This window comes from Mustela lutreola, chromosome 9 (assembly GCF_030435805.1).
Source record: "Mustela lutreola isolate mMusLut2 chromosome 9, mMusLut2.pri, whole genome shotgun sequence".
Taxonomy (NCBI): Eukaryota; Metazoa; Chordata; class Mammalia; order Carnivora; family Mustelidae; genus Mustela; species Mustela lutreola.
In genome coordinates, this window is record NC_081298.1 from 95,119,490 (window position 1) to 95,146,374 (window position 26,885).

Consider the following 26,885-nt stretch of genomic DNA (forward strand, 5'->3'; position numbering starts at 1 on the left):
GGACACTGAAGAATACTAAAGACAAAGGGAGAGTTGTAAAAGCAGCCAGAGATGAAAAGATTGTTTTGTTTTGTTTTAAAGATTTTATTTATTTAACAGATAGAGATCAGAACTAGGCAGAGAGGCAGGCAGAGAGAGAAAGGAGGAATCAGGCTCCCTGCTGAGCAGAGAGCCCTATGTGGGGCTCCATCCCAAGACCCTAGGATCATGACCCAAGCCAAAGGCAGAGGATTTAACCCACTGAGCCACCCAGGCGCCCCTGAAAAAAATTGTTTTAAGTTTGGTTAAAAACCTTTGTAATCTTAAAATTGAATTGGAAACATCAATATGAACTCATGCCTTATTTTTCTTTCTAAATAATAGGTACAATAGGCATTTTCCAGCTCTGTTCTCTGTATATGTGACAACCCAGCAGCAATAAGCACCCTCAACAACCAAAGTTTGCTCTCTAAATACCATTTCTCACTAAAAAGAATGAGGTTCCCCGGAGAAATGGCTGATTCCAGTTCTAGGACAGGAAATATACAAGATGTACCTGGGAGATTTCATTAACTCTTAAAGTAATAAAATTGTCAATAACTACCAGAGTAATGTTAAAAGATACAGAAGCCAACCTGAAGGAATACTTGCTAAAGATGGGATAATCTCACATTAGAAATCATAATAAGTGGGGCGCCTGGGTGGCTCAGTGTGTTAAGCCGCTGCCTTCGGCTCAGGTCATGATTTCAGGGTTCTGGGATCGAGTCCCGCATCAGGCTCTCTGCTCAGCAGGGAGCCTGCTTCCCTTCCTCTCTCTCTGCCTGCCTCTCTGCCTACTTGTTATCTCTCTCTGTCAAATAAATAAATAAAATCTTTAAAAAAAAAAAGAAATCATAATAAGTAATAATGATTGCATATTGAGCACGTGAAATATACAAACTTCCATAATTTGATAATCTCACACACACACCCTCAATAATTACCTTGATACATCAACTGCATTTCAATCAATGAGTTGATGAGAAATTTCTAATAGATTAATACCATCTAATAAATGGATAAGGAATAACAGAATTAGAAGGAAATCACCACTTCACACCCTCTAATTCAGTAATGGATGCATTTAACATCAAAGCACAATAACCCAAACACAATGTGCCTCTTAGCATAATGCAATAGGAGTGCAGCTATGACAGCATTTTGCCAGAATGCTGAGTCAAGCAAACCAACTGTAAAAAGTTCAGGGACAATCAGAGAAATTTGAACATGCATGAGGAATTAGATGATATTAAGAGATTAACATAGAAATAAAGCAAAAGATCATTAACTATCAAGGACACAGTCTGATATATATATATATAGATATAGATATAGATATATCTGGAATTTGCTTTCTTTTTTTTTTTTAAGATTTTATTTATTTTTATTTGACAGACAGAGGTCACAAGTAGGCAGAGAGGCAGGCGGAGAGAGAGAGGAGGAAGCAGGCTCCCCGCTGAGCAGAGAGCCCGACGCGGGCCTCGATCCCAGGACCCTGAGATCATGACCCGAGCCGAAGGCAGCGGCTTAACCCACTGAGCCACCCAGGCGCCCTTGCTTTCTTTTTTTAACTTTTTTTTTTTTTTAAGTAATCTCTACATCCAACATGGTGCTTGAACTCACCACCCTGAGATCAAGAGTCACATGTTTTACCGCCTAAGTCAGCCAGGCACCCATGGAATTTGCTTTAAAGGCTCCAGAATAAACAAAACCAAAATATGCCTCAGGGAGGGGAGATAGATTAGAGGAAACACTGTTGACAAAATATTGTTAAATGTTGATGCCAGGTGTTAGAAATGTGGAAGTTCATTAAACTCTTCTCTCTACTTTGGGGTGCATTTGAAATTCTCCTTAAAAAAAAAAACAAAAAAAAACAAAAAAAAACCACAACTTTTTAAAGGCCATCAGAAAGGAAAGTCATATCACCCACAAATAAACAGCAGTTAAGCTGACAAAGATTTGTTAACAGCAAGAGTGGAATAGAGAAGATAGCAATATAATATACTGAAGGATTAGGAGGAAGTAACGGTCACAATAGTTATATATTCAGCAAAACTACCTTTGAAGAACCAGGTGAGGGATGTCTGAGTAGCTCAGTCAGTTAGGCGTCTGCCATTCCGCTCGGTGTCATGGTCCTGGGGTCCTGGGATGGAGTTCCACGTTGGGCTTCTTGCTCGGCGGGGAGACTGTTTCTCTTTCCGCCTGCCGCTCCTCTTGTTTGTGCTCTCTCTCTCTCTGACAAATAAATAAAATCTTTTTTTAAAAAAAAGAAGAACCAGGTGAACTAGGGACATCTCTAGATAAACAAAAACCGAGTTCAGCACTAGTAAATCTGTACTATGAGACTGCTGAAGAATGTTCTTTCAGGAAGAAGGAAAATAATCCTAGAAGGAAAGGCAGAGACTTAAGAAGGAAAGGTGAACAGAGAAATCGGTAAACATGTGGGTCATGTGGCCCATATAAAATAATTCCAGTCATGTCTAGGTCGCAGGGCGTAAAAACAGACTTAAAATACCAAACAATAACAGCATCTGGGAACATGGTGTGTCTCTTCATTTATTTCACTTTTCTTCTTTCAAGCAATGCTTAAGAGTTTTCTTCATGGGTGGTGCAACTTTTTAAAAAAATTAATTTAAATCCTATCGCATTTCTTATTTTTTATTGTATAAAATACACATAACATAAAATTTACCATTTTAACTATTTTAAGTGTATATGCACTGTATTTTATAGTTTCTAGTTTTCATCAGAAATAGTATATTTTGGGGCACCTGGATGGCTCAGTGGGTTAAAGCCTCTGCCTTCGACTCGGGTCATGATCTCAGGGTCCCAGGATCGAGCCCCACATCGGTCTCTCTGCTCAGCAGGGAGCCTACTTCTTCCTCTCTCTCTCTCTGCCTCCTTGTAATCTCTGTCTGTCAAATAAATAAATAATTCTTGCTCATGCTCCATGGGCAATACTTCAGGCATTGCACCATTGCCCTGTGACCCCAAATCTGCTTATTTAACTCCAGTCTTCCCTCATCACTCCAGAACTGTGTCCTAATTTCCCAGTACACATCTCCCACAGGAGGTCACATTCCACAGGTTCAAAACCCACTCGCTTTGCCTGACTACCACCCCACCTCTCCTCTCCTCTATTCATGAGTTTGGGACGTCATACATGAGAGAAGCGTGGAAGTCAGCTCATATCTCCCTCATACTCGCTCCCCACATTCTGTGGCTTCTGGGAACCTTCCCCTCAGAGCTTACCTCACACACCCCGCCCCGCACGGAGCAGAGGCGAACTGAGCTCGCCCTCTGCTGGTCATTTGGAGAACTACAATTCCTTCCAGCGGCTACGTTCCCAGAGTGGCTGGCCTGAACGCGGGGCTTCTTGGACGTGTGTGTTGGTGGGATAAGGTCGCTTTGCCCCAGTCAGCAATGGCTGCCCTTTGGGGAGGTCGGCGAGCAGACCCTGACCATCCTCATTGCCGCCCTGTTTTCACCATGCACACCGCTCCTCCACTCCTCTCCCTCGCTGCTTCTCCCTCCTGTCCGAGCTCACAGCTGGCATGGGACCTCCCGAAGGCAGGAGTCCCTTTTCTCTTGGGCTCAGTCATCCAGACCCAGTGTAAGGTGGATGTGCATCCTGCTGGACCAGACACTGGACAGGGATGGATCTCATCTTGCTTTTCAGTGTCTAGAAAGAAATGCCCCTTTGGAGGCAGCCCTGAGGATAGGCAGCTTCAATGGCACCCCTTCCCCTTGGATGGAGGAGGATGGGGCTGCTCTGTGCCAGGTCCCACTGCCTGGTGCCCAGAGAGCAGGCTGGACTTCACACTCTCACAGCATCTTATTCCGGTGTCCTGGGTTCACAGCTCTGCCGCCTCCGAGATAGGGCCCACAGAGTAATGGAGAAACAGAAATAACAGACAATAGAAGGTGGTGGAGGGAGGCCCACAGTTTTTACAGTCACTCAAAAGGTGGAATAAGCTGGGCTTGGTGGTTGATTAAGTCATAAAATTAATACGAATTGAACGCTCCTGAGTGTCAGGCACTTTTGAGGAGTCTGAGGAACAGGAAGTAACTCCCAAGCTCCTCACATGAGAGACTGGAATGGCGACAGGGAAGGGAAGAAGAAGCTGAAGAGACTAGGGGAGGGGGATGATGGGCCTTGTGGGGGCGAGCCGGGTGTCGTGACTCTGAGACATCCAAGTGAGAGGCCCGGAGGACAGCTGACCTACAGGTGGGAGTTCAGGCTCGACACCAGACAGCTGACGGGGCCTGATGGAAGCCCTCAACATACAGGTGTAACTGAAGCCGAGGGGGGAAGGGAGCTCCTCGGGGAGCGGGTGTAGAATGAGGAGGGAAGAGGACCAAGGCCCAAGAGCGCTGGCTCTAAAGGGGCCACCGAGGAGCAGGAAGACAGGGAGAAAGGGAGGCAGTGTGTGGAAACCCAGAAGAGACAGGGAGGGAGCAAAAGCAGAAAATCCTAGGGCAATAAAGGACCCAAGGAGTATCTATTAGATGTAGCCACAGGACATGGGGGAACACTTTTGCTGAATGGATACAGCACAAGGTGTACCACAGTGGACCAAGAGTTTGGGGGTAAGGAAAGGGAAGCTGTGAATGTAGCTTTTTGGGGAAAGAAGAGGGTTGTTTGTTTTAATGGGAAAAACCAGAGCAAGGATTGGGAAGGAATCAAAGAGTGGAGGTTAAAGATAAAGGACCACAGAGAGTGATAGAATAGGAACTATAACATGTGGCCCCAAAAATTTTGATCCAAAAGTAATCTGGTTTGAGATGGGATGGAACTACTTAAATATCCAAGAAGGGATTGGTTATGTCATATGAATGTCTAACAATATGGGATTTACTGCAAAATCATTGTCTGATAATAGGTAACTAATTGAAACAAACACAACCTGTAACAAGATAATTTTAAATGTCTTGCTATGTTTTCTTATCATAAAGTAATACATACTTACTTCAGGAGAAATCAGAATATACCATCAGACAATGGCTCTCAAAAAACACCCATAATTCCACTTACCCAAAGTCACTCATATTTGTATTTTTGGTTCCAAATCCTTTTCTATGCTTATATCATTATTTGGCAAGAACTGGGATCACAGCATGTATATTAGGGTAAGTGTTTTATATCCCTCCTGCTGCAGAGCAAAGTACCCCAGTTCTTAGTAGCCTCAAACAACAGATATTTACAGTTAGTCCTCATTATTCATGTATTCTGTATTTGTGAACTTACCCACTTGCTAAAATTAATTTATAAGCCCAAAATCAATACTTGAAAATACTTTTCAGCAGCTAGGCTCTGAGCAAGGAGAAATTTATACTCACCTTCCCAGCTGAGACTGAACCAGCTGATGCTCCCCCTTCTTGTTTCAGCTCTCCTACTGTAAACGGGTACCCTTGTCACAGTCTTCTTAGTGCCATGTTCTTCACATTTTTGTACTTTTTATGGGTGATTTCCAACAAAATAGCCCCCAAGTATGGTGCTTAGGCTCCATCTAACGGTCTTCAGCACGAGGAAGCTTACAGAAAAAATGTGTGTTAGATAACCCTTGTTCATCCATAAATTATAGTGCTGTTGGCCATGAGTTCAACGTTAACAAATTGATAATATATATATATTAAATATGGTGTTCTTAAACAGAAACACACATGGAACAAGGTTATATACTGATCAGTTGAAAATGTGACCAGAGGCTCACAAGACCTAAATACGTATCTCTCCCCTGGGAACAATGGTTCAGTATTAGAGAAGTCAGAGTTCTTGGTGACTGCTGGGAGACACAAGCAACTTCTGTGTTATCACACCATTTCTGTAGGCCAGAAATTTGGGAATAGCTCAGCTGGGGAGGTTTTGGCTCATGGTATCTCACAAGGTTGCCGTCAAATATTGGTGGGCACTGTGATTATCTGAAAGCTCACCCGAGGCTGGAGGTTCTTCTTCCAGGATGGCTCCCTCATGTGGCTGTTGGCAGGAGACCTCGGTTCCTTGTCTCTCCAGAGGCTACTTGAGGGTGCTTGCGACATGGCAACTCAAGTGTGTTGTGAGAGCATGGCAAGGGGGGAGGCTTCCCTAGTCCTGGAAGTCTACACCACAAATAAGCCCTGAAGTCCAGCCCACACTCGAGGAGAAAGTCCCCCCACAAAATAGATCTGAAAAAAAAAAAAAAAAAGATACTAATAATGTTTGTTTCCTGTGAGAAAAAAAAAAATCAGGTGACTGGGAGATGGAAGGGGGCGATTTTACTTTGTATCCTTTTTATCTTTAGAATTTTTAACAATGTAAACCTATTCATTATCCAAACATAAAGAAATTGAGTTTTAAATGACTCTGGAATATTCTTTTTTTTTTTTTTTTTTTTTTTTTGTTATGCTGGGGGTGCCTGGGTGGCTCAGCAGGTTAAAGCCTCTGCCTTCAGCTTGGGTCATGGTCCCGGGGTCCTGGGATTGAGCCCCACATCGGGCTCTCTGCTCAGCAGGGAGCCTGCTTCCTCCTCTCTCTCTGTCTGCTCTCTGCCTACTTGTGATCTCTGTCTGTGAAATAAATAAATAAAAATCTTTTTTAAAAAAATAGGTATTCTGTTCAGATTGATTTTGGTCAAACTGGTTTCAGTCCAGCATAATTTCTAAAATGAGATCTCTGGGAAGATAAGACTGGTTGGAGTGGGAGCAGAGGCTGGAATTCATGTTAAAGAGGAGAGAAGTTAAAGGAGAGAAGAAGTTCTGGGGCAAGTGTTGAGGGCATTCCCTTTTTAAGGTAGTATTTTCTCTGTGATGTGGGGAACTTTGGAAGAGGTGGCATTTACCTAAGCCATAAGGGAGGGGACAGATCTGGTTGAGAAGAGGGGTGATGACACCCCCAGCAAGGTCATGTGTGAGCCAGGATGGACATGTGGGAATGAGAAGATACACCAGAACAGCTGGAGGTTTGTGTGCACGTGGGGGGTGGGGATGGGCAGATTGGGCCCAGGGCGCAGAGGGCCTTGAGTGGCAAGCCTGGCATCAGGGCTCTATTTAGAGGCAGTGAAGTCACTTATTTGATCAGAGCTGTGGTGTAATTAGAGCAGTATTTTAGGAAGATCAGTCTGTGAGCTGAGTGACAGTTGGACTTGGTAAGGTCTGGGGGCCAGATGATCCATAATAAGACAGTCTCGGTGAGTAAGAAGGTACAGTGGTATAGTCACAAGCACAGGCTCTGGATGGCTGGTGGGGTGGCGGGCCAAACCCCGGGTCCACTACTTCCTAGATGTGTTACTGAATCTGAGCTTTAAAAGGCTAATAGCATCTTTCTTATAAGATGCTATGGGGTGGAGTGTGCATCTGACTGGTAATTCTTGCACAGTCCCTGGCACATTGTTATGAGAAGCACAGATGCAGGGTGTAATCAGTCCTCGGATTAGAAGAGGAAGAACTATGAGAAGGACAACTTTTGGTGAATAATTAATGGAAGAAAAGAGTGAGGGGATACAGTGCATGTCTGTGCATGAAAGGGGGACACTAGATCTCCCAGTTTCCTGGCAGCATAGCAGACCCATATATAAAGCCAGGGCAGGCAGGTTAGGACAAGCTTTGGAGAGTTGTGAGATGCTGCGTTAGGTCTGGGGTGTCCATCGCACAGTGTGGTCCGGAAACTGACAACTGAGAACAGAGGTCAGGACTGCAGACAGAAAGTGGGAGCTACCTGGAAGCAAGTGCGGCCGAAGATGTGGGGGCAGGAGAGACACCAGTGGATCCTGCTGAATGTCTGCAACAGGGCTGGGGGGAGTGAAAACAGGAAAGATACCATGAGAGAGGTGGGGAACCAAGAGAGACCAGAAGCCCTGGAGAGGAATGTTTGAAACAGAAGGATGGAGTCAGCAACATTATCTGCCTCAGAGAATCCAGGAGGTCGAGGGATGAAGGCCAGTGGCGGCCTTGGTGAGAGCAGTTTCCCTGGTGGGGTGGGGACACAGGTCATAATGCTATGGGCCGAGGAAGGGAGCCACCAGTGACTGTGGTGTATAGTGTTCTTTTAAGAACCCAACCTGTGAGTTATCCTACAGTTGTCTCAACACTGGCACAAGAAACACATTCATGGATGTTCATGACAACATGGTAATTTCAAAGACAGAAATCATCAATACGTGTTTGCTAAATAAAGTAGGGTACACCCAGGTATGGAACACTATGTAGCTACAGAAAAGAATGAATCAAGCATATGAATTAAGAAAGTAAAAATCTTTGAGATCCATTAAGTGAAAAAGGCAACAAAAGCAAATTATGTGTATTATCTGATCATTTGTGGGGTTTTTTTTTTAAAGATTGTATGTCCTCTCTCTCTCCCTCTCTCTCTCTCTCTCTCTCTTTCTCATGCATGCACACACACACTCATACACCCTTTTGGAAAAACACAAAGAAAAAGTTAAGGGAGGTTTCCTGGAGAGCCAGAGGACTAAGAAGGAGATTTTCTCTCTTTATTTTGAAATAAATTGCATATGACCTAGCCACCCAACTCCTAGGTATTTACCCAAGAGAAGTGAAAACACACTCTTACAAAAACCTGTACACCAATGTCCAAATAGCAGCTTTTTAAATTATAGCCCCAATCAGAAAGTGTCCAAATACCTATGAACTTCTAAGGGATAGGTGAGCTGTGGTCCACCCATGCCATAGAATACTATTTAGCCATCAAAAAGAACACACTGTTGACGCACGCAACCACACGAATAACCTCCCGTGCATTATGCTGGGTGCAAGAAGACACCGTCAAAGGCTACCTGCTCTAGTATTCTAAGTACAGGGCATTTAAGGAAAAGGCAATACTTCAGGGAAGAAGTACAAAAGAGTGATTGTAAGGGGTTGGGTGGAGGGGAAGCTCATTAAAAGAAGACAGAAGGAGGAAATTTTGGAGGGCAATGGGAGTGTTCTATATCTTGACTCCGGGCTCTGAGCATTTGCCAAAACTCATACAACTGTATATCAGAAAGTATCCATTTACTGTATACTGTTTTGCTCCGCTCTAATTCTAAAAGAAGAAACATGGCTGCTCAGAAGGTTACTTTTAACACTTCTGGATGCGGTTTCCAGGTTTCTAAATAGATAGCACCATGCCCTGATATTTGGATGACCAAGTTGAAGACGCTGGCCTTGGCCCAGTGAAGGCCGAGATAAGACTGGTGCGGATTGTGCGTAGGAACCTGGGTCACAGAAAGGGCTTTCAGGGAGCCAGGTGCTTCAAGGAGGTTTTCCCTGGGCTGGAGAAGGGAGGAGGGAGGCTGGCCACAGCTGCACACCTGCTGCAGGGGAGGAGTGCCCAGGTGCAGACCAGGTGAGAAGCAGTAGCCCCACTTTCGTGATGGTGGAGGTTGGGTTGGTAGCCAGAGGGTGGGGTGAGCCATTCCGGAATCCACAGCGGATGTCTGTCTCCCACCCCTGCCACTGAGGTCAGGGGGCAGGTGGGACTGGCTTGGGGGCGGTGATGGCAGAGATAATTCTGGCTCTGGGAGTGTGTGGGAGTGGTAGAGTCAAGGGCAGGGGCCAAGCCCCCATGGCGCAGTCACAAGGGAGCGGGAGCCGTGGCTTATCAGCCCCATCAGAGCCTGCCACACTCCATCTCCCCTCAACCCCACGGCTCCAGCCCACTGCCCTGCCAAGGGGAGAGGGTGGAAATGGGCTCTCCCAGATTTCATTCATTTCTGCAGGCAGTTGACCTCCAAAGCACTTCCCCCCTGCCCCACCTCCATAGCAGGAGCAGTCAAGAGGGAAAGCAGAACAGTAAAAGCCTACACGTACCACTGGCACTGTTCTTAGGGCTCTGTATGTACTCACCCATTTGGGCTTTACAACTCCTTGAGGGAAGGAGGTATTTTTATCTAGGCCCACTTTACAGATGAAGAAACTGAGAGGCAGAGAGATTAAGAAACTTGACCAAGACCACACTGCTAGCACTGAGGACTTGAGTTTTGAACTTTGGTAGGATTTGGTTTCCATCTTCAAGACTGGGCTATTCCAGTGGAGATGATCTCCCTCATGTGGAAATTTTTGATTCTCTCTCTCTCTCCCACCCTGCCTACCTCTTTCCTTCCTCCCTCATTTTTCTCCTTCCTTCCTCATTTCTTCCTGTCTTTCTTAGGTGGGTAGTAGGCAGTGATTCGGTTCTGGTTCATAATGGTTTAATTCTGGTTCATAACGGGTCCAAGACAGACCCGTGGGCTGGTAGCATACCCAGCCAGCGTGGCCTTCCTCCTTCTCGTGGTCCTGCCAGTGAAGAAAATCTCTCCCTGGGGGAAGGGGTGCCAGAGGACCTGATGGCCAAGTCTTTCCTAAGAGACCCATCAGTTTAGGCTGTGTTTTCCACACTAGCCTGGAACCCATTAATACTCACGAAACCTATTTGGAGGCTCACAACTAGTATTTCTAAAAGAAAATTAGGAAAGAATAGAAAATACTAAGCTGCAGGATATGTACCAAATGCAAACATCATTTTGTGGAATTTCTATTTCAAATATATATATATATATATATATATATACACACACACACACACATGTACTGGGATCTGCTAAAAATGAACTTCTCACTATGACATGAGGCCAAAATGATTGGGAAATACTGATTCAGTAATCTAAGGTTAAGAATCCATTGTCTTCGATTTATAATAACCCCTACATCCTCCCTCTGTGCCATATTTTTAAACATAGCTTTTTTTTTTTTTATTTCTAACAGTAGTCCTCATTACATTTTTTGTTTGTTTGTTTGTTTTAATTGTAGAAATGAAAGAAGAATATATTCTGGTTGTAAGAGTCCAGCATTTCAGGAGCACAGAGAGTAGGAGGGAACGCTCACCTCTCCTCACTCCACTCCGGGCTCAGCCCTCCACCCCCCACCGGAAGCAGTGTGGTGTGCTTCCTTCTGGCTCTCTTTCATAGACATGCAGGTACGTGCATTCATGTGCATGTTATTTTTACTAATACTGAGTTAAACTGTATGCATTGGTATCTACATTTTTTCCCACTTATCATATCTTGGATCTTTTGCTACCCATCCCACATTCATCTCTTTTAAGGACTGAGTGGGTAGTAGGCAATGATTCGGTTCTGGTTCAGGTTCATAGAACCTGTATGAATAAACCTTAACATACTTAGCCTCTCCCCTATAGACACCTTACGCCATGGCCTACTGCCCCTCCTATGAGCTTCAGCCTCCCTATTCTAAGCACCCCTCCTGCCCTTCCCTCCCCAGGGCACTTGTCTCCCTCAGGGTCTGGAAACACTGGGCGCCCCCCCCAGCCTCCTGGCTCCTCCCGCCAGCCTCTTCTGTGTGGGTATTGGCCAGGCCCCGGCTGGCAGCAGCCACGGCCTGGCATGAGGAAGCCTCCAGGACTGGAAGACATTTGCTAAGGATGCTTAGCAACACTCTGAGTTAATTATTTAATTGGGTGAAACATCCATTAGGGAGGATTCTCACTTTCCAGACAGCCTGTGAGTAAACATGTCGAGAAGAGAAGAGAAGAGTGAGGTGTTGGCGAAAGCTGCCATTCACCCTGGCTCCTCCCCCACCCCCCCACTCCCCAGCAGGGGAATGGGACCCTGAAGGACTCTGCCCAGATGTTTCCTCAGGCTGGGCCAGGGCAGGCTGCTTCGGTGAGGAGGGCAGATGTGGCTCAGGGGCCCCACTACTGGCGTGGCATGTCTGGGGAGCACAGTGTCAGGAAACCCACTCACACCAGGTAGCTCACTTTGGAGGGGATTTAATTTGATAATCCAGTCACAGGAATGTGGGGAGAACTGGGAAGCGGAAGGTAAGGCAACTTCAAGGAGAAAGGTTGCAAGAAGCTGCTCCTACTCCTGGACCCGGACACTGGAGGGGAGGGTGACTCCCAGAGCCCAGAGCCCAGAGCTGGGACCCGTCAGGCCAGAGCTATGACTTGGAAGGGCCAAGAACTGGGGGCTGGAGCCATCTGCGGGGAGTGTCTGGCAGAAGCTGGCTGCACAGATTAGATGCCACTGTCAGCAAAGAGAGAGAAGACATGAAATACTCTGGCCTTTTCCTTCTTCCTGCCCTCCAGTGTCTTGCCTTGGCTGGACCCAACAGGAAACCAGGGGACAGAGAAGCCTGAGACATGTAACCCATGGTTGGGTGGGGGTGCTCCCTGCATGCAGAACAGAGCAGAGAAGGGCAGGGAATGAATGCCAGTGACCAGCACATGAGCTGGGCAGCTCAGAGGCCGATCATGAGGCTAGGTCTGCTGGTATGATGTTTTCTTTAGGAGGAGACCTACATTAGGTGGTATGCTGTGGGTGTCTAGGAGGAAAAAAAGGCCTGGTTTGAACCTGTTCCTATCAAGGCTCTGTAGAAAACCCCTCTGGGCATTTTAAATAAGGAGATATTTAATACAGAGAACCAGGTACTTTCAACATTGTTGGAGGGGCCGGAACCTGAACACCCAGGAATGATTTCCAGAAGAATTCTGAACTGACCCTGGTGGCACTACCCCCTCTGAAGCCATCCCTTGAGCTGGTTTGAACCTGGTTTAAAACCACTGTATTAAAACCACTGTATCTGCAGTGCAGAGATCACAAAATCAGAATTGAGCCACGACTGCCATTGTCACCACTGTCTTTGCCTTCTGCCACCCAGAAGCTAGAGAATGGATTATGGGAAGCTGCTGCAGAAAACAAAGAACCAGAAACAACCAGAGGCAGGAAACAGCCTCGCTCTCATACCCTACCTTCCAGATATCATGGTATAACTGAGAGGTGGAATCCTATTCACTTCCAGAACCCTAGCTGCAACGGATTCTGGGAAATGCAGTTTTTCCTTTTCCAACCTCTCCAGCCAAAAAAGAGATAACATGGGAGCCTGAAGGAGCCCGTTCTCAGTGCCCACCACACCACTTGGGGAAAACTCAGCCAGGTGGAAGAAACTGTACAAGATTGCAGGACACCATACATGTCGAGGACTCCAAAGGGCACAGCAGTTCTGAGATGGGCAGCACACGCTTTGGCCTCCCAGAGCGGTAAGCTAACATGTGCACATTTAAGAGGGCTGGCCCCCTGTACCAGCTCACTCCCCCCTCCCGTGCACCTCAGGGGACAGGGTTGAGTCCATCCCCCTGTACTCACAGGTAAAACAAAGGCTCAGAAATAACCCGCCCGACAGCACATGGCAGTAAAGGGCAGAGCTGGCAGAAGAACCAGGCTGCTTGAGAGCAGAGCTCTTTGGCTGAGTGTGAAGAGAGAGAAGGAAACAGAGTTGATGGGGCGGGGGGCGGGGCACAGAGGGGTAGGAGGGGGCTGAAAGAAGAGCCTCCAGGTGAGGATCCCAGCAGGAACAGACACACTGAATGGTCTGGACATAGTGAACGAGGCCCGCTGTGAGCAGGAGGTGTGGTGGCAGTGGGCATTCTGAGGAGGAGGGCAGACCAGGGTAAGGCCATGTTTGGGAGGAGGCTTCCTGCGCACACACTGTGAGGGATGCTCAGTGGGCACAGAGGGAAGGGGAGCTGCAGGGCCCGCACAGAGGCTGGAGCCCATAGGAAAAGGGGCCGGAAGGGGGGAGGCAGGCACTGGTGAGGGAAAGAGCAGGGCCGAGGCCGAAGGGGAAAGCTGAGGCCCAGGTAAGCACTAGAGCCTGGAGGGTTCCTCGCCCAGCTGGAAGCTGTTTTCTCCACCACTAAGTAAACATAACATCTGGGCTGGAGAACAGCCACTGTATTCAGGAACTGGGGGTTCCCGCCTCACTCCTCCTCCAGAAAGTCTGCTTAGATTACCTCCACCTGGCGCTCCTAGAGCCAGGGCCTGTGGCATGGGTGGATGGCCTGCACAGTTGCCCAGGCTCCAGGCTCAAAAGAAGGCCCCCATGTTTGGTTTAATGCTCTGCTGTCTCCATCTGGAAATGCTCAATGATTTTTTTAACCAGGGGCTCTGGCTTTTCATTCTGCACTGGTCCCAGCAAACTATGAAGTTAGTCCCACCCGGAATGAAGACTAATTTAAGGAAAGTGTCATGCACGACTCCTGGGGATGGGCAGCAGGAAGCTCCCTCTGGGCCTTTTTCAGGGAGGGGGGGTGGAAGACCTCAAAAGGAATTCCTCCCGCTCTTTGGATTTCCTGTCTATCCCAGATTCCTGCACCTCACACACTAAAGACCCATTCCTTTATATACCTGTGTGATTTCCCCACAGCCTGGGCCCACTCTAAGCTCAGAGAAGCAGGGTCTTTGTCATCCACCTGTTCAGTGCCTGTCGCCCCTGCCCCCCCCCCAGTCCCCTCTGACTCCACAAAGGGCCATGCACACAATGGGTGCTCCGTGGGGCTTGCTGAGGTGATCGGAAGGCCAGGCTGGGATCCCAGGTGCACAGACAGGCCATCTCCCACGGTCCTCTTCAGCAGCCTAGGCAGGAGCACAGGAGGGGAAGAAGGCAGGGGGAGTGTGTGTGTGTGTGTGTGTGTGTGTGTGAAGGAGGAGGTGCATAAAACAGAAACAAATAAAGAGTTCAAATGTGAAACGATTAAAAAAAATAAATCGAAGGGAGTGAGATAAGGCAGTGGAGCCTCTGCTCCCTAGTTAACATTCATTGGATTGAATAATCAGGCTTCATTATCTCAAATTGTCTGCATATTTGCCCTCAAAATGCTAATTTACAGTTGGCTGGGAGCAGTCTCGGCCTATTTTGACTAAAATATTATTTCACTTTATTGAGCATTGTTCTTAGCTGTCGGGCATCTTGCTTTGCGAGGGGAAGGAGGGGAAGAAATAGAGGGAGAGAGGAAAACATTTTCCATCAAAGCTCTGCCCCGCTCAAGTCTGATTATGGGTTCCCTGTTTTGCGTAGAAATGGCATTTCTAAGCCTCCAAGTAAAATTAGAGTCTTTATCATTTTCTTTTAGGGGACAGACAGTTTATCATTAATCTCAGAGAAGGAAATAGAAATAATTTTTTTGTTTGTTTTACTGAAGGGGTGAAAAATATTGCTTCGCTCCCTCCTCCCTCCTCGGCGCTAAGGCTGTCAGCTTGTTCTCCTCCACTTTCCTCTCACCTCCAAAGGCCCGAATTCTCTGCCTCTTGCCCTTCTCTGTCCTCCAGGCCCCAATAACCAAAACAATAGTCACAGGCTACTATTCTCATCAGCTCTGGAGTTTGGCCAGAGTTTCCCAGAATCTCAGCCCTGAAAGTCTATAGATGTCAGCTCCAAATTTAGTCCTAGAATTGAGTTAGAAAGGCATAGCCTTCCCTGGAGCTAAAAGTCCATAACAGTCCTTTCAAGTCTTTGTTCACACATGAGCATAGTATTCCAGAGGGCAAGATGGGACTCTGGGCTGGGTTTTCTGTCTGGGCGTAGGCTGTCCTGAGCCATCCACCTTCTTCACCCCCACCCCACCTCCAATTTCCCTGTGAATGGGGACAGGACTAGTGTGACCCTCATCTGGTCAGCCCCAGGCCGGGCAAGTTATGTCTGTGTCAAAGTCATGGGGAAAAGAACCTTAAAGTCATTTTATCCCAACCCTCTGAACTGGATGACAGAAATGAGACTAGAAAGAAGTTAGTAGTCAGGGGTGACAAATCTAGTTCTGGGTCATCTTGGTGACTCAGTTTACTGTTGGGAGGCTTCTCTCCTCTACCAGACTCCTTTCTGAATGCTCTTTTTGGTCAGCCATCTTGCTACTTTCTTTTGTAGTCTCCTCCCTGTCATAGGTCTTCCGTGGGCAATGAATGGCCATTCTGGCGCTCTGTGGAGCAGTAAGTATCTGGATTGCTGGTACCTTCTGCCCTGCCTTCACTGTGAAGACTAGTCCAGAAGAGAGTATGCCCAGGCAGCTGGCCTCCATCCTGCTGCAAAGCCATCCCCACCCCAGTCAGTCAGGCTTTCCCTCCCCTCCAAAGCCCAGAGGACATCTTCTTTGCTCCAGAAGAAGCAGAAGTTGCAGGTTCCCAGGCCAAGCCCCAGGGTCACTGTGTATGGTTGGGCAGGTTGTACATGGCACAAGGGTACATGGTCAGGTGGGCAGTGGGGCTGAGATCCTGCTCTTGCTTTCTTTACTGAGTCCTGTGCCCAGCAGTGCATGGAGCCACCTCTGCATGGAAGGATGCCAATAGGGCTACCCATCCAGAGCTGGCTCACGTCTCTGCCCTGCCTGCCCAACCATCTGAGTGCAGCCTTCTCCTAGCACTTTCTCCTTCTGAATTGTGCTGAGACTGAATGTGTGGCCTGGATTGAGATCCAGACTTGACATGTACTGTCCACTTCCCTGCCCAGCATCTGTGTGGTGCAGGGGCCTTGCCCTCTGTATTCAATAGAGTTGAGACTTCAGGCGCTGCCTCTGTCCACTCACTGAAGCCAGTGCCTGTCCTCGCTAGGGTTTCCATGCACCCTGGTCATGTCAATTACTGCTGTCCTTCAGCTTCCTGACCTCCTGAGTCACTGGACCCCCAGCCCCCCCGGGCATGTCTCCCTAGCCAGCCCAGGCACAGGGGCAGCAGCCTCTGCCCAGGCATAAGGTAACTAACTGGTCAGGGGATATCATCAGGCATTTTACACAGAAGTTTCCGGAAGGCAGCATCACAATACAGCCTACAGGCACGACAGCCACCCACATGCACACAGAGCAGACACTACACACAGACTTCCCAGCCAGCACTGCACACGCTCTGCAGACACACCCCACAGATACCACTTACCCTCACCCTTAGCAAACACTACAAACACACAGACAGAACCCAAGAGATACTACTTACACGCCCACACTCAGCAGACACACACACACACACACACAGCCAACACCCCCCCCACACCAACCTACACTCAGATCCAACAGAATCCACACACACCCTCCACTGACACCACACACACACGTCCCCAGGCACACACACACATCCGTACACAGCAGACACCACACACGCACCCCTAGCAGATATCACATACACGCCCACCCATTCGCGCGTGCTCTATCACATTCCCTGCAGTTGGTGGCCATGCACCTGGTATGACAGGAGAAAGTTGAGGCTCCCCAGCCCCACCTACACACATGAGGCAGTACTACACCCTCGTAATATGCCTGATGCAATTATTCAACACCAGGTGGAGATTCCCCTGCTCCTGGGACGCAGGCTCCGGGCTTCAGCCCAGCTCTGTCACTGTAGAGACATGTGACCTTGATCACCCTCGCCTCAACCAGAAATAAGGCGTGAGGACTTGTCCTGTCTTCGGATGGGTGGGAGGGCCCCAGGTGCTCAACATGTCACATACACTGAGTGCCACCCTGGGCGGAGTGCTGCAGGCCACATAAGGAATTCCAGGCCAGCCTTGCGCCCTGTCCTCAGGGAGTCAGTGTCTGGCTAGAGAGAGAAGCAGGGCTTAGTAACAGAGGATGTGAGAACAAACACACCAGTTGTGCAAATTCACGCTCAGGCAGAAGGCCTGAGGATTAAATGGGGTTCAAGGTAAAGCAAGCAAGCTCAGGGTGGCCACTGCGGCTGGCCATGTCCAGAGGGAAAATTTCAGACTTAGGGCGAGGAATATGGAAGATTCTGGGTCATTTATTCAATCATCAGCAATATTTTTGTTTGGCACACTGTAGACTGCCTGGGCACTGTCTCAGAGGGGTGAAATCCCCATCTTGGGCAGCTCTATCCCAGCTGGGAGACAGCCGAAGCCAACCAGGTGAAGAGTGAGGATGATGTCAAGGTGGTGCCTGGCTAGGAGGCAAATCAGCAGGTGATAGGCAGTGACTGGGGCTCCCTGTGGCTGGGGGGAGTGCTCCCTTAGGGCAATGAGGGAAGGCTAGAGATCAGGGTAAGGCAAGGAGGCGCTCCCTCCAGGGTGCTGACCCTGCCTTTGCACAATGTTGAAAGGGAGCACCTACTTAAATTTGTGCCCTCTGGGGTGCCTCACCTCCCTCACCCTGGTCGCAGCTCTGTACAAGGGTGTTAACAGTAGGGGAGGTCTGTAGGCATGAGGTGCTTGGTCACTGTCTGGCCCTCTTCACTTGCTTTCTCTCCTCCATTGCTGCTTTTGTGTCCATTCCTGCAGCCTTCTACTTACCCCAGCCCAGCATCTGCCCCCAGCGCTGGCTTTCCTTCTCTGGGCCTCAGGGTGTGGGAGGAGGCCCTGCTCCCTGGACCCCATCCCCACCAAAGGGCTACAGCAACAAGGCTTGCCAGGACACAGAGAAGCCAAGCTTCCAACTGTCTGCTAGGCCCAGACAGGGGCCTAGACCAGAAGGTCAAGCCTCAGGTTTCCTGGCCTGGGGTGGCTGTTCTGGGAGAGAAAGAGGTGCATCCTGGAGGCCTGCATGGGAGGCTGGAAAGTGAAAGGGAAGAAAACTCTCCCCAGCTGAGAACAGTCCTGTCCCTGTGAGGCCATCTCTCAGGCTTCAGTGGGTTTGCCCCCAAAGGCTCCCATATGACCCTATTTCTCTCTTCCACTGCACTGGCGTTTTCAGGGACTTCAGAATAGGCGAATAGGAGAGGTGTTTTTCCGCTTGGCGCGCTCTGGGCTCAGGACTCCTTTCATCTCTACCACCAGGTTCAGTGACTGAACATTGGAAGGAGGCGGCTGCAAGACCCCCCCCTCCCCCGCACCTCGGGGCAACCCACAGGAAGTGGGCCCTGGCCACCCGCAGAAGCCCTGGGAGCCTGACAGTGGTTTGGGGTGCATAGGGACCTGTCAACCCCCAGCTCCACAGTCAGCTCTCGGGGGATCAAGTCCAGCCAGGCCCCTGCGGATCCTCCCTTACCATGCTTCGGACAGCGTGGTCTGGAGGGGAGGGGGTGTATCACCTCCCCAGACTGGGGTGTGCCTGGGCAAGGTTGAGGCTGATCCTCTCCTCTCTCCACCTCACTCTCCCCTATCCACCCCCGCAACCTCAATGCCCTTTCCAAGGACATTCTCCGCCTCCGAGTCCAGACAGCCCCGCTGGAGAGTGAGGCCGCGGGGAGTGAGGGGCGGGGAGCTGGTCCTGCCGCCTCCTAGGCCCGGGGTGCGGAGCGGGGGCGCTCCTCCCGGGACTGGGCTGAGCCCGCGGCTACGGCGCTAATCAATGGGCCGCAGCGGGCGGGAGGGGCCGGGCAGGAGGATTAGGGGCGGAGAAGGGCAATTACCCCCGACAGGCCGCGCTCCCGCTTTCCTCCCGCGGAGCGACTCAAATGCCACATTTCGGATGCAGCGCCGCGCTCGGCCTGTTTGCTCGGGGAGCCGGGGCCCCGGGGCAGGAAACCAACTCGCAAGTGTATCAGAGATTAGGGCCTGCGGCGGCGGGGGCGGACGCTGGACAAACACGGGGCGGCAGCCTCAATCCCCCGTGCTCGATTCAGCCCGCGGCGGCGCGGGTCTGGCCGTGACTCTGCCGCTGGCGGCTGGGCGGAGGGGCGGGGCGGGGTGGGGGTCTGGGGGAGCCCGGGCCCTCTCCCCCGCCGACCGGGACCTCTGCGCCCCGCCCAGGAGAGGCTTGGCAGCCAGGGCCGCTCCGAGGAGACAGGCACCCGGAGACGGAGCAAAGCATTTTTTAATTCTTCCCGTGTTAGGAATTTTGCACCCTTTCCTTAATGAGCGCACACGTGGAGGACCAACTCCCGGAAAACTGGCTTGGAACAAAAGGTCACGGGGCGAGAAGGGAGAGAAAGAGGGTACGGGAGAGAGCAGGCCCGGAGAGGGGTCGCGAGGCAAGAAAAGGGCAGAGGAAGGGGAAGAGGAAAGGGGAGTGGAGGAACCCTAGGCACCAACACCCTGACCCTCCCTGATTTGCCTCCCAGGGCTGGTACTAACCCTCGCATCTCCCGCACCCCTAGTTCACCGTCTGTCAGGTGAGGTGAGGAACCTCAGGTTGGGTTTGGAGAAGGAAAAAGAGCCAAAGGTGGAGTTGTGAAGAAGAGAGTGATGGGCCCCTCACCCGGAGGGCTGGCAGCTTTGCGGCTGCGCCAGTAGTTCCAGGGCGGAGCACCCCGGGCCAGCGCAGTGGGGGAGGCACCCCGGTCCGTAGGACACCCCCCACACCAGCCTCTGCCACATCCCCAGCTAAAGCTTCTCCTGCCCTGCGCACCCAACTTACCTTCAATCCCTGCTCTTTCCTGTTCCCGGACCTTTGCTCAAGCTTCTCAGAGCGTCCAAATCCTGCTCATTTACCAAGGTACATGTATGTTTCAACCACTTCCTCCAGAAAGCCCCCAGGGTTTCTCCAGCTCAGAGGCCCTTTGAACCAATTCAGCATCTGATTTGGTCTTAGGATCCTCTGTGAAGGGCCTTAGCCATCTGTCTTCTCCTTCGAAGACAGGTTATATGTTCCTTTGGAACTGGGAGGTATGGCCAAGCATAGAATTTCCCTCCACCTCCAGACAGATGCTAGAGTTTGAAAAAAGCAGTGGACTGGTCCCTGAGGCATCTGTGCCGACATGGCCCCTTTCCCTCAAGAGTAACACGGTTCCCCTCCCAGGGACCCTCACTGGTGCCTCACTCCAATAACTAGACCCTCTGCTCCACCCCCACCCCTTGGAAGGTAAAGCCGCTTTAGAATCACTGCTCTTGTTGGAGTTATGAAGTCCTTTCTCATGCCATTGATATTGTTGAATTCAACAAACAAATCCTCTTCCCTGACCTGTGGGCCCTCCTTCCTCTTCACCCTCCCCTAAGGTTCCTTAGCGAGCTGCCCAGACCTCCAGAAGTGACCACGTCAGGCAACCATCAGTTCCAAGAGTTGAAGGGTTCCAGCCTCACCTCCAGGGAGGTTGTGGCGAAACCCATCAGGAACTCGGCCGCACTGTGGGTGGACACACGGGCCAGATAGTCAGCTTGTGGAGCACAGTGCAGCATCAGCCAACATTCACACGAGTGTCTCTCTCATCCTAGAAAGTGCTCATTTAAGAATCTCTCCTAAAGAGTAACTTGCAGGGAGCACAATGCCTGTAAGAATACTTGTCATGAGGAGAAATGGAAAAACAACTTAAGGTCCATCAGTGGTGGGCTGGCTCAGTTAAGTGTATCAGTGCGCTGTACAACCAGTATTAAAAGTAGGGCAGAGCTGAGCTACCTGGGTGGCTCAGTCCATTGAGCAACCAACTCTTGATTCAGCGTAGGTCACGATCTCAGGGTCATGAGATCGAGCACAGCATCAGGCTTTTCACTGGGTGTGGAGCCTACTTAGGATTCTCTCTCTACCCCTCCCCCTGCATTCTCTATCATGAATAAATAAATAAATAAGGCAGAGAGATAATATGGACTTTAAGTATGTCCAATGTCTAAGTGAGAAATAAAGCAAGTTAAAGAATAGTGCTATTGTTTGAGTCAATGATTTTTGTAAAGATCATTGTAATAAATATGTGTGTTAGTGTATGTATAGAATAGAAATAAATGTGAAAAGTGCCGTTCACGGTGACTATTTTGTTAAGCAATTATGGGAGGGCTTTCATTTTCTTAATGGTAATTTCAGTATTGCTTTATTTTTATGGATCATGTATATATTAATTTTAGAATCAGAAAAGGACCTACACTGTCAGGACAGAAGGACCTTGGATACTTGAGGTTGGAAAATGTTATGATCTAGGAGCAGAAGAATGGGTCCCCTATACAAGCACTGCTACTTCCCAGCTGGGGTAGGGGTAGGGTCGCTTTCCTTGTTCCCACCTCTCCAAGGTCTGGAGAGAAATCAGAGGAAAAATGAAGTATTTTTCCTTTTGACATTTGGGGATCTCCTGCAGTTGACTCTACATTATACTCTTTCGCCTGGGAGGTGGAAAATGCTTGTTTTTCCCCGGGGTTATAAAGTGTTGACGCCATCAGCCCGAGAGCAGCATTGGTGGGCACCCACACAGCATCCCTTCTTCCTTCCCTTCCCCACCCGTGCTCTACAGCCCCTTGGGACACAGTGTTGCGCCCCTCCTCCTCCTCGGCTCGGGCTTCATTACCTGGAGCTTCTGAGGTGCCTGCATACCAAACTGATCTTAAAGCTTAAACTCCCATAAAAAGAGCCTTGCTGCCTCCCGCGCGTTTGCCCGGGCTGCCCAGACACCAGGGATTGGGGTGTCACCGGCAGCCCAATTCCTGGCGGGCCGCATCACACGGTATGAGCGCGCCCCCTGGTGTCTGCCTGGAGAGACGACACTTTCCGTCTGCCCAGCCCTTCAGTATGTAGGTTCCAGAGCCCCCTAGACCTGGTGTGTTCTCACAGCCTCCCTGGGACGGTGCCCAGGAGGGACAGGTACGTAAAAAGCAAAATGCTGCCTCCATGAATGAGATAAGCACCCCCTGAGGCTATCATCTCACTTCACAAGGGGTCTAAGTGACTTTCCTGGGTCTTGTCACACAGCAAGTTAGATATAGGACCTGCCCAGAGCCTAGGTTTCCTGACAGCAAGTCCAGGCCCCTACAAATCCCTGCCAGAACAGGAGCTCTGCCAAGCCTGAGAAAACTGGGTCCTGCCTCCCAGGAACCTCTAGCCCCAGAGCAGGTACAAGCCTGACTCTATGTTCAGCACAAACAGCCCAGTGGCCAGCGTCATACACCTATCTGTTCTGTCTCTGGGCCAAGCCAGTCCAGACAGTGAGCACAGACAGGACCCTCTGCAGCACCAAGTCCAGGTGTGGTTCCAGCCAGCGGAAACGCCAGCCCAGGAAAGCTCTAGTTGCACCCTCACTCCCAAGGCTGAGGCTGTGAGTTCCCTGAGGAAGAAGGGACAGGGTCAAGGCCAGAGGAGCTTAGAGGCAGGAAAGAATGCCCTTCTGCTTGGCCATGTACTACCTGTATCCTGTGGATAAGTGACTCACCCTCCTTTCTGAGCCTTGCATTCCTTATTTGTAAAGAAGTATTAATTTTCTGTGGGTTGTGACGAGGATTCCCTGCTAGGATTTCGCCATACCCAGCAGACAGCAGATGCTCATTACATCCCTGAAGCCTCTCCAGTGAGTCCCCAGAGTGACCCAAGTGTGACCAGTAGCCCAAAACCACAGGTGCAGTCTCTTGCGGGACTGTCTGAATAACCAAAAACTGGACACAACACAAATGTCCTTCAACAGTATAATGGGTACATTGTAGCATATTCATCTTTGGAGTACTCTACAGCAACCAAGAGTAATAAACCAGGGCTACATATACAAAGCTTGCAAACAGTGCTGTGTGAAAGAGGCAAGCTGAAGAATGATGAAGAACAGTACGATGCCACAGTATCTCAAGTTTAGAAGCATGCAAAACACCTCATGCTATAATATGTTGCTTATAGGTAAGTAACTATGGAGAAATTGTATGAAACCATGACTGGAAATGATAACCCCAAAGTAGAATGATCATTAACTCCAGTGATTTGGACTGGAGAGAGGCTAGAAGGGTTTTGCGTATGCATCTGTAATGTGCTTTAAAGAATAAAAACTTGGGGCACCCGGGTGGCTCAGTCGTTAGGTGTCTGCCTTCACCTCAGGTCATGATTCTGGGGTCCTGGGATCGAGCCCCATTTCAGGCTCTCTGCTCCACGGGGAGCCTGCTTCTCCCTCTCCCACTCCCCCTGCTTATGTTCCCTCTCTCGCTGTGTCTCTCTCTGTTAAATAAATAAATAACATTTTTTTAAAAAGAAAAGGCTCCAGGGCACCTGGGTGGCTCAGTGGGTTAAAGCCTCTGCCTTCGGCTCAGGTCATGATCCCAGGGTCCTAGGATCGAGCCCCACATCAGGCTCTCTGCTCAGCGGGGAGCCTGCTTCCCCTCTCTCTGCCTGCCTCTCTGCCTACTTGTGATCACTGTCTATCAAATAAATAAAATCTTTAAAAAAAAAAAAAAAAGAAAGAAAGAAAGAAAGAAAAGGCTCCTATATAAAGGGCCTGAAATAAGCACGGCAAAAGATACAGTCAATAGAGTTAGATGGTGGCCTCTTAGGTATTTATTGTGTTTTCATCTATAATTTTCTTAGTGTTTGAAATATTTGATTAGAATTTTGTAAACGAAGGGGAGGAAAACAATTGCTTACCTAAAAATAAGACCTCCAACACCTGTTTTCAGGAGCTCAGCCTGCTCCTCTCCCCACCTGCCCAACCTCCTCCATCTTTCATCTCATGCACTGGTGTTTTTCTTTTCCAACTAGAATCCACATGCACATGACCCTCAAATCTATGTCCAGTCCAGACACCTGCTCGCATCCAACATCTTGTCTGGTGTCTCCACTGGGAGGCTGTTCAGACACCTCATCTTCAAGACATCCAGAACTCCCCCCTCCAATTGCTGGCTGCCCTCTGCTGTAAAGACGTGTGGAGAGAAAATATACCTCCAAGTGTCTTGTTGAGACTTTTGAACACTGATGATAAGGAAATCATCCTCTAAGCTTTTCAACAACAGAGAAGGTTTTCCACAGATAAAAATTAACCTAACAACAGACTTTCATTCACAATGTGAAATTCTAGAAAACAGGTATTAGAAACAATGAAACTTCTGCACATACAGCACTGAAGAGAGACATTTATTTATTTATTTATTTGACAGAGAGAAATCACAAGTAGACGGAGAGGCAGGCAGAAAGAGAGAGAGGGAAGCAGGCTCCCCGCTGAGCAGAGAGCCCGATGCGGGACTCGATCCCAGGACCCTGAGATCATGACCTGAGCCAAAGGCAGCAGCTTAACCCACTGAGCCACCCAGGCGCCCGAAGAGAGGCCTTTAAAATAGTTTTGAGTAGAAAAAGAAGAGAAGGAAGGAATTTATACATAACACTCTATATAAATTTAAAATCTATATACAAAACCACCCTACATGTTTTACATGGACCCATAAATAATAAAAAACTGCAAATACATGAGAGAGAGGCTGACTGGGGTCGCAGGGGAACTGGCAAGAGGATGAGGATAAAGAGGAAAAGACAGACAAAAAGAGGAGTGGGGTCTAGTATGGACCTCTGAGGGTAACGATTATGAACGGTTGGAAAGCCAGCTCTGCTTCTGAGGTCTAAAAGCAAAAAACAATCATTAAAAAATAATTTTTAAAAAATTACATTAAATGCATAAAAAAGACTGAGAGTCGTTGGATTAAGTGATGATTCAGAGAGATGGCAGGGAGAGCTTATAAGAACTTGGATTCAGGTATGATTTTTGCTTAGAAAAGTGGTAAGTTTCAAGTGGTATGTGATGTATTTGGCCCAAATCAATCCCTACCCAGAATTCCCTAGAAAAAAGCCAACACCCTGGTGATCTTGAACCAGAAACGCAAGCTCATGACAGCTTATCTGGCTCCTTTTTTTTTTTTTTAAGATTTTATTTATTTGAGAGAGAAAGATAGCAAAAGAGAGAGCATGAGCAGAGCAGGGTCGGGGGGGGGTGGCAGAGGAGCAGAGGGAGAGGGACAAGAAAGAAGACCCCACAGGTCCGAGCACAGAGCCCCATTCCACGACCCCAAGATCATGATCCCAGTGGAAATCAAGAGTCAGATGCTTAAGCAACTGAGCCACCCAGGCACCCCTACCTGGCGCTTTAGGAGCCGGGAGAGGAGCACCTATCCAAAGGGGAAGACACTAACCGGGCTGATGAGCTGTTTCCTGCCCGCTCACATCTCCTCCCTGCTACACACACCTATGCGTGCGCAAGCCCCTGTTCTATGCCAAGAGCTGTATCTTTATTACTTATTTTCAATTTCACTGAGTCCTACAAGGTCGGCTATACTAGGTAAAGCTAACATCAGTTACATTCATTCATTTGGTTTATTCATTTAACAAATATTTGCGGGCTGATCATTCTGGGCCAAGCTCAGTTCCAGGCACAAAGAGAAAAAGCAGTAAACAAAGCAGGTAATCTCTGTCCTTGGAGAGCTTTTATTTTTGTTGAGAGATATAATAAAAATAAATAAGCTAGTAAAATACAGGTATGTTGGATGCTGATAAGTACTACAAAGAAAAATTAAGCAGTATGAGGAAATAAGGAATATAGGACAAGGCAGAGAGGGTCAGGTCAAGGAAGACCTCATTAAAAAGGTAACATTTCAGCAAGGACCTTAAGAAGATGGGGAATGCGCCCTACAGATATCTGGAGGACAAGTGTTCCAGGCAGAGAGAACAGAAGTGCAAAGACCCTGAGGCAGGAGTAGATTTGTCCAAGGGAAAGCCAGAGGCCAGTGTGGCTGGATCAGAGTGTGTGTGCATATGGGGAGGCAGGTGTTGAAGAGTACTGGATGAGTTTAGAGAAATAAGCATTGTCAAGGGCCTTGTCAGCCCCTACCTGGAATGACTTGGGAAGTCACTGGAGGATACTGAGCAAAGAAGTAACATGCTCTAACCCCATTTGTCAGAACCACTCTGAATGCTGGGTTGAAGGCTGGAAAGGGGCAAGAATGGGAGCAAGGGAACAGATAGGTAGCTACTGCAGTGATCCTAGCAAGAGACAAGAAGCTTGGCCCACTGTAGAATCAGTGTGGGTGGCTGGGTGAAGTCAGATTCCGGGTACATCTGGAAGGAAGTCTTAGGAGAACTATGCTGATGGACTGGATGTGAGGACGAGAGAAAGACTAGGTCCAAGGATGACTTCATTTTTTGGCCTGAGCATCTAGAAGGATGAAGTTGCCATTTTCAGAGATGGGGAAAGCCACAAAGGGAGCAGGATGAGAACAGATGAGGAGGCATGAGGCTCCCCAATCACCCACTCTGGGACTGTGCACATGCCGGATGTAAGCCTAGGTCTGTCTGTCTTGCAAAACCTTTCTTCTTTTTCACATCCCTCCGCCTCCCAAGAGAAAAGGCAAAGCCAGCAGGGTCATTGTCCTTGCCTCCTCTGCCTTCCCCCAGGTCAGCACATTCTGGGGAAATCACGCCTTGGAACTCTGGAGTTAGTTTTTAACCTGCTGCGGTCTGTAAGTTGGCTGCATTGTCAAAAGATTCATCCATTTAGTGAACAAGCATTATGACCTGTCATTGTTCTTAGGCCACAGGT

The 26,885-nt window shown here is 48.9% G+C and overlaps 1 long non-coding RNA gene across 1 annotated transcript in view; it reads right to left on the reverse strand.

The window, feature by feature from the left end:
- Nucleotides 1-1,342: 1,342 nt before the first annotated feature.
- LOC131840295 (uncharacterized) overlaps nt 1,343-26,885 on the reverse strand; it is a 38,645-nt gene continuing 13,102 nt past the window's right edge. Inside the window, exons 2-5 of the long non-coding RNA XR_009357309.1 lie at nt 5,953-6,183; nt 5,359-5,552; nt 2,078-2,253; nt 1,343-1,868 (exon numbers count right to left, since the gene is read on the reverse strand). This is a non-coding gene — a long non-coding RNA (uncharacterized LOC131840295). The remainder of the gene's footprint in view (nt 1,869-2,077; nt 2,254-5,358; nt 5,553-5,952; nt 6,184-26,885) is intronic.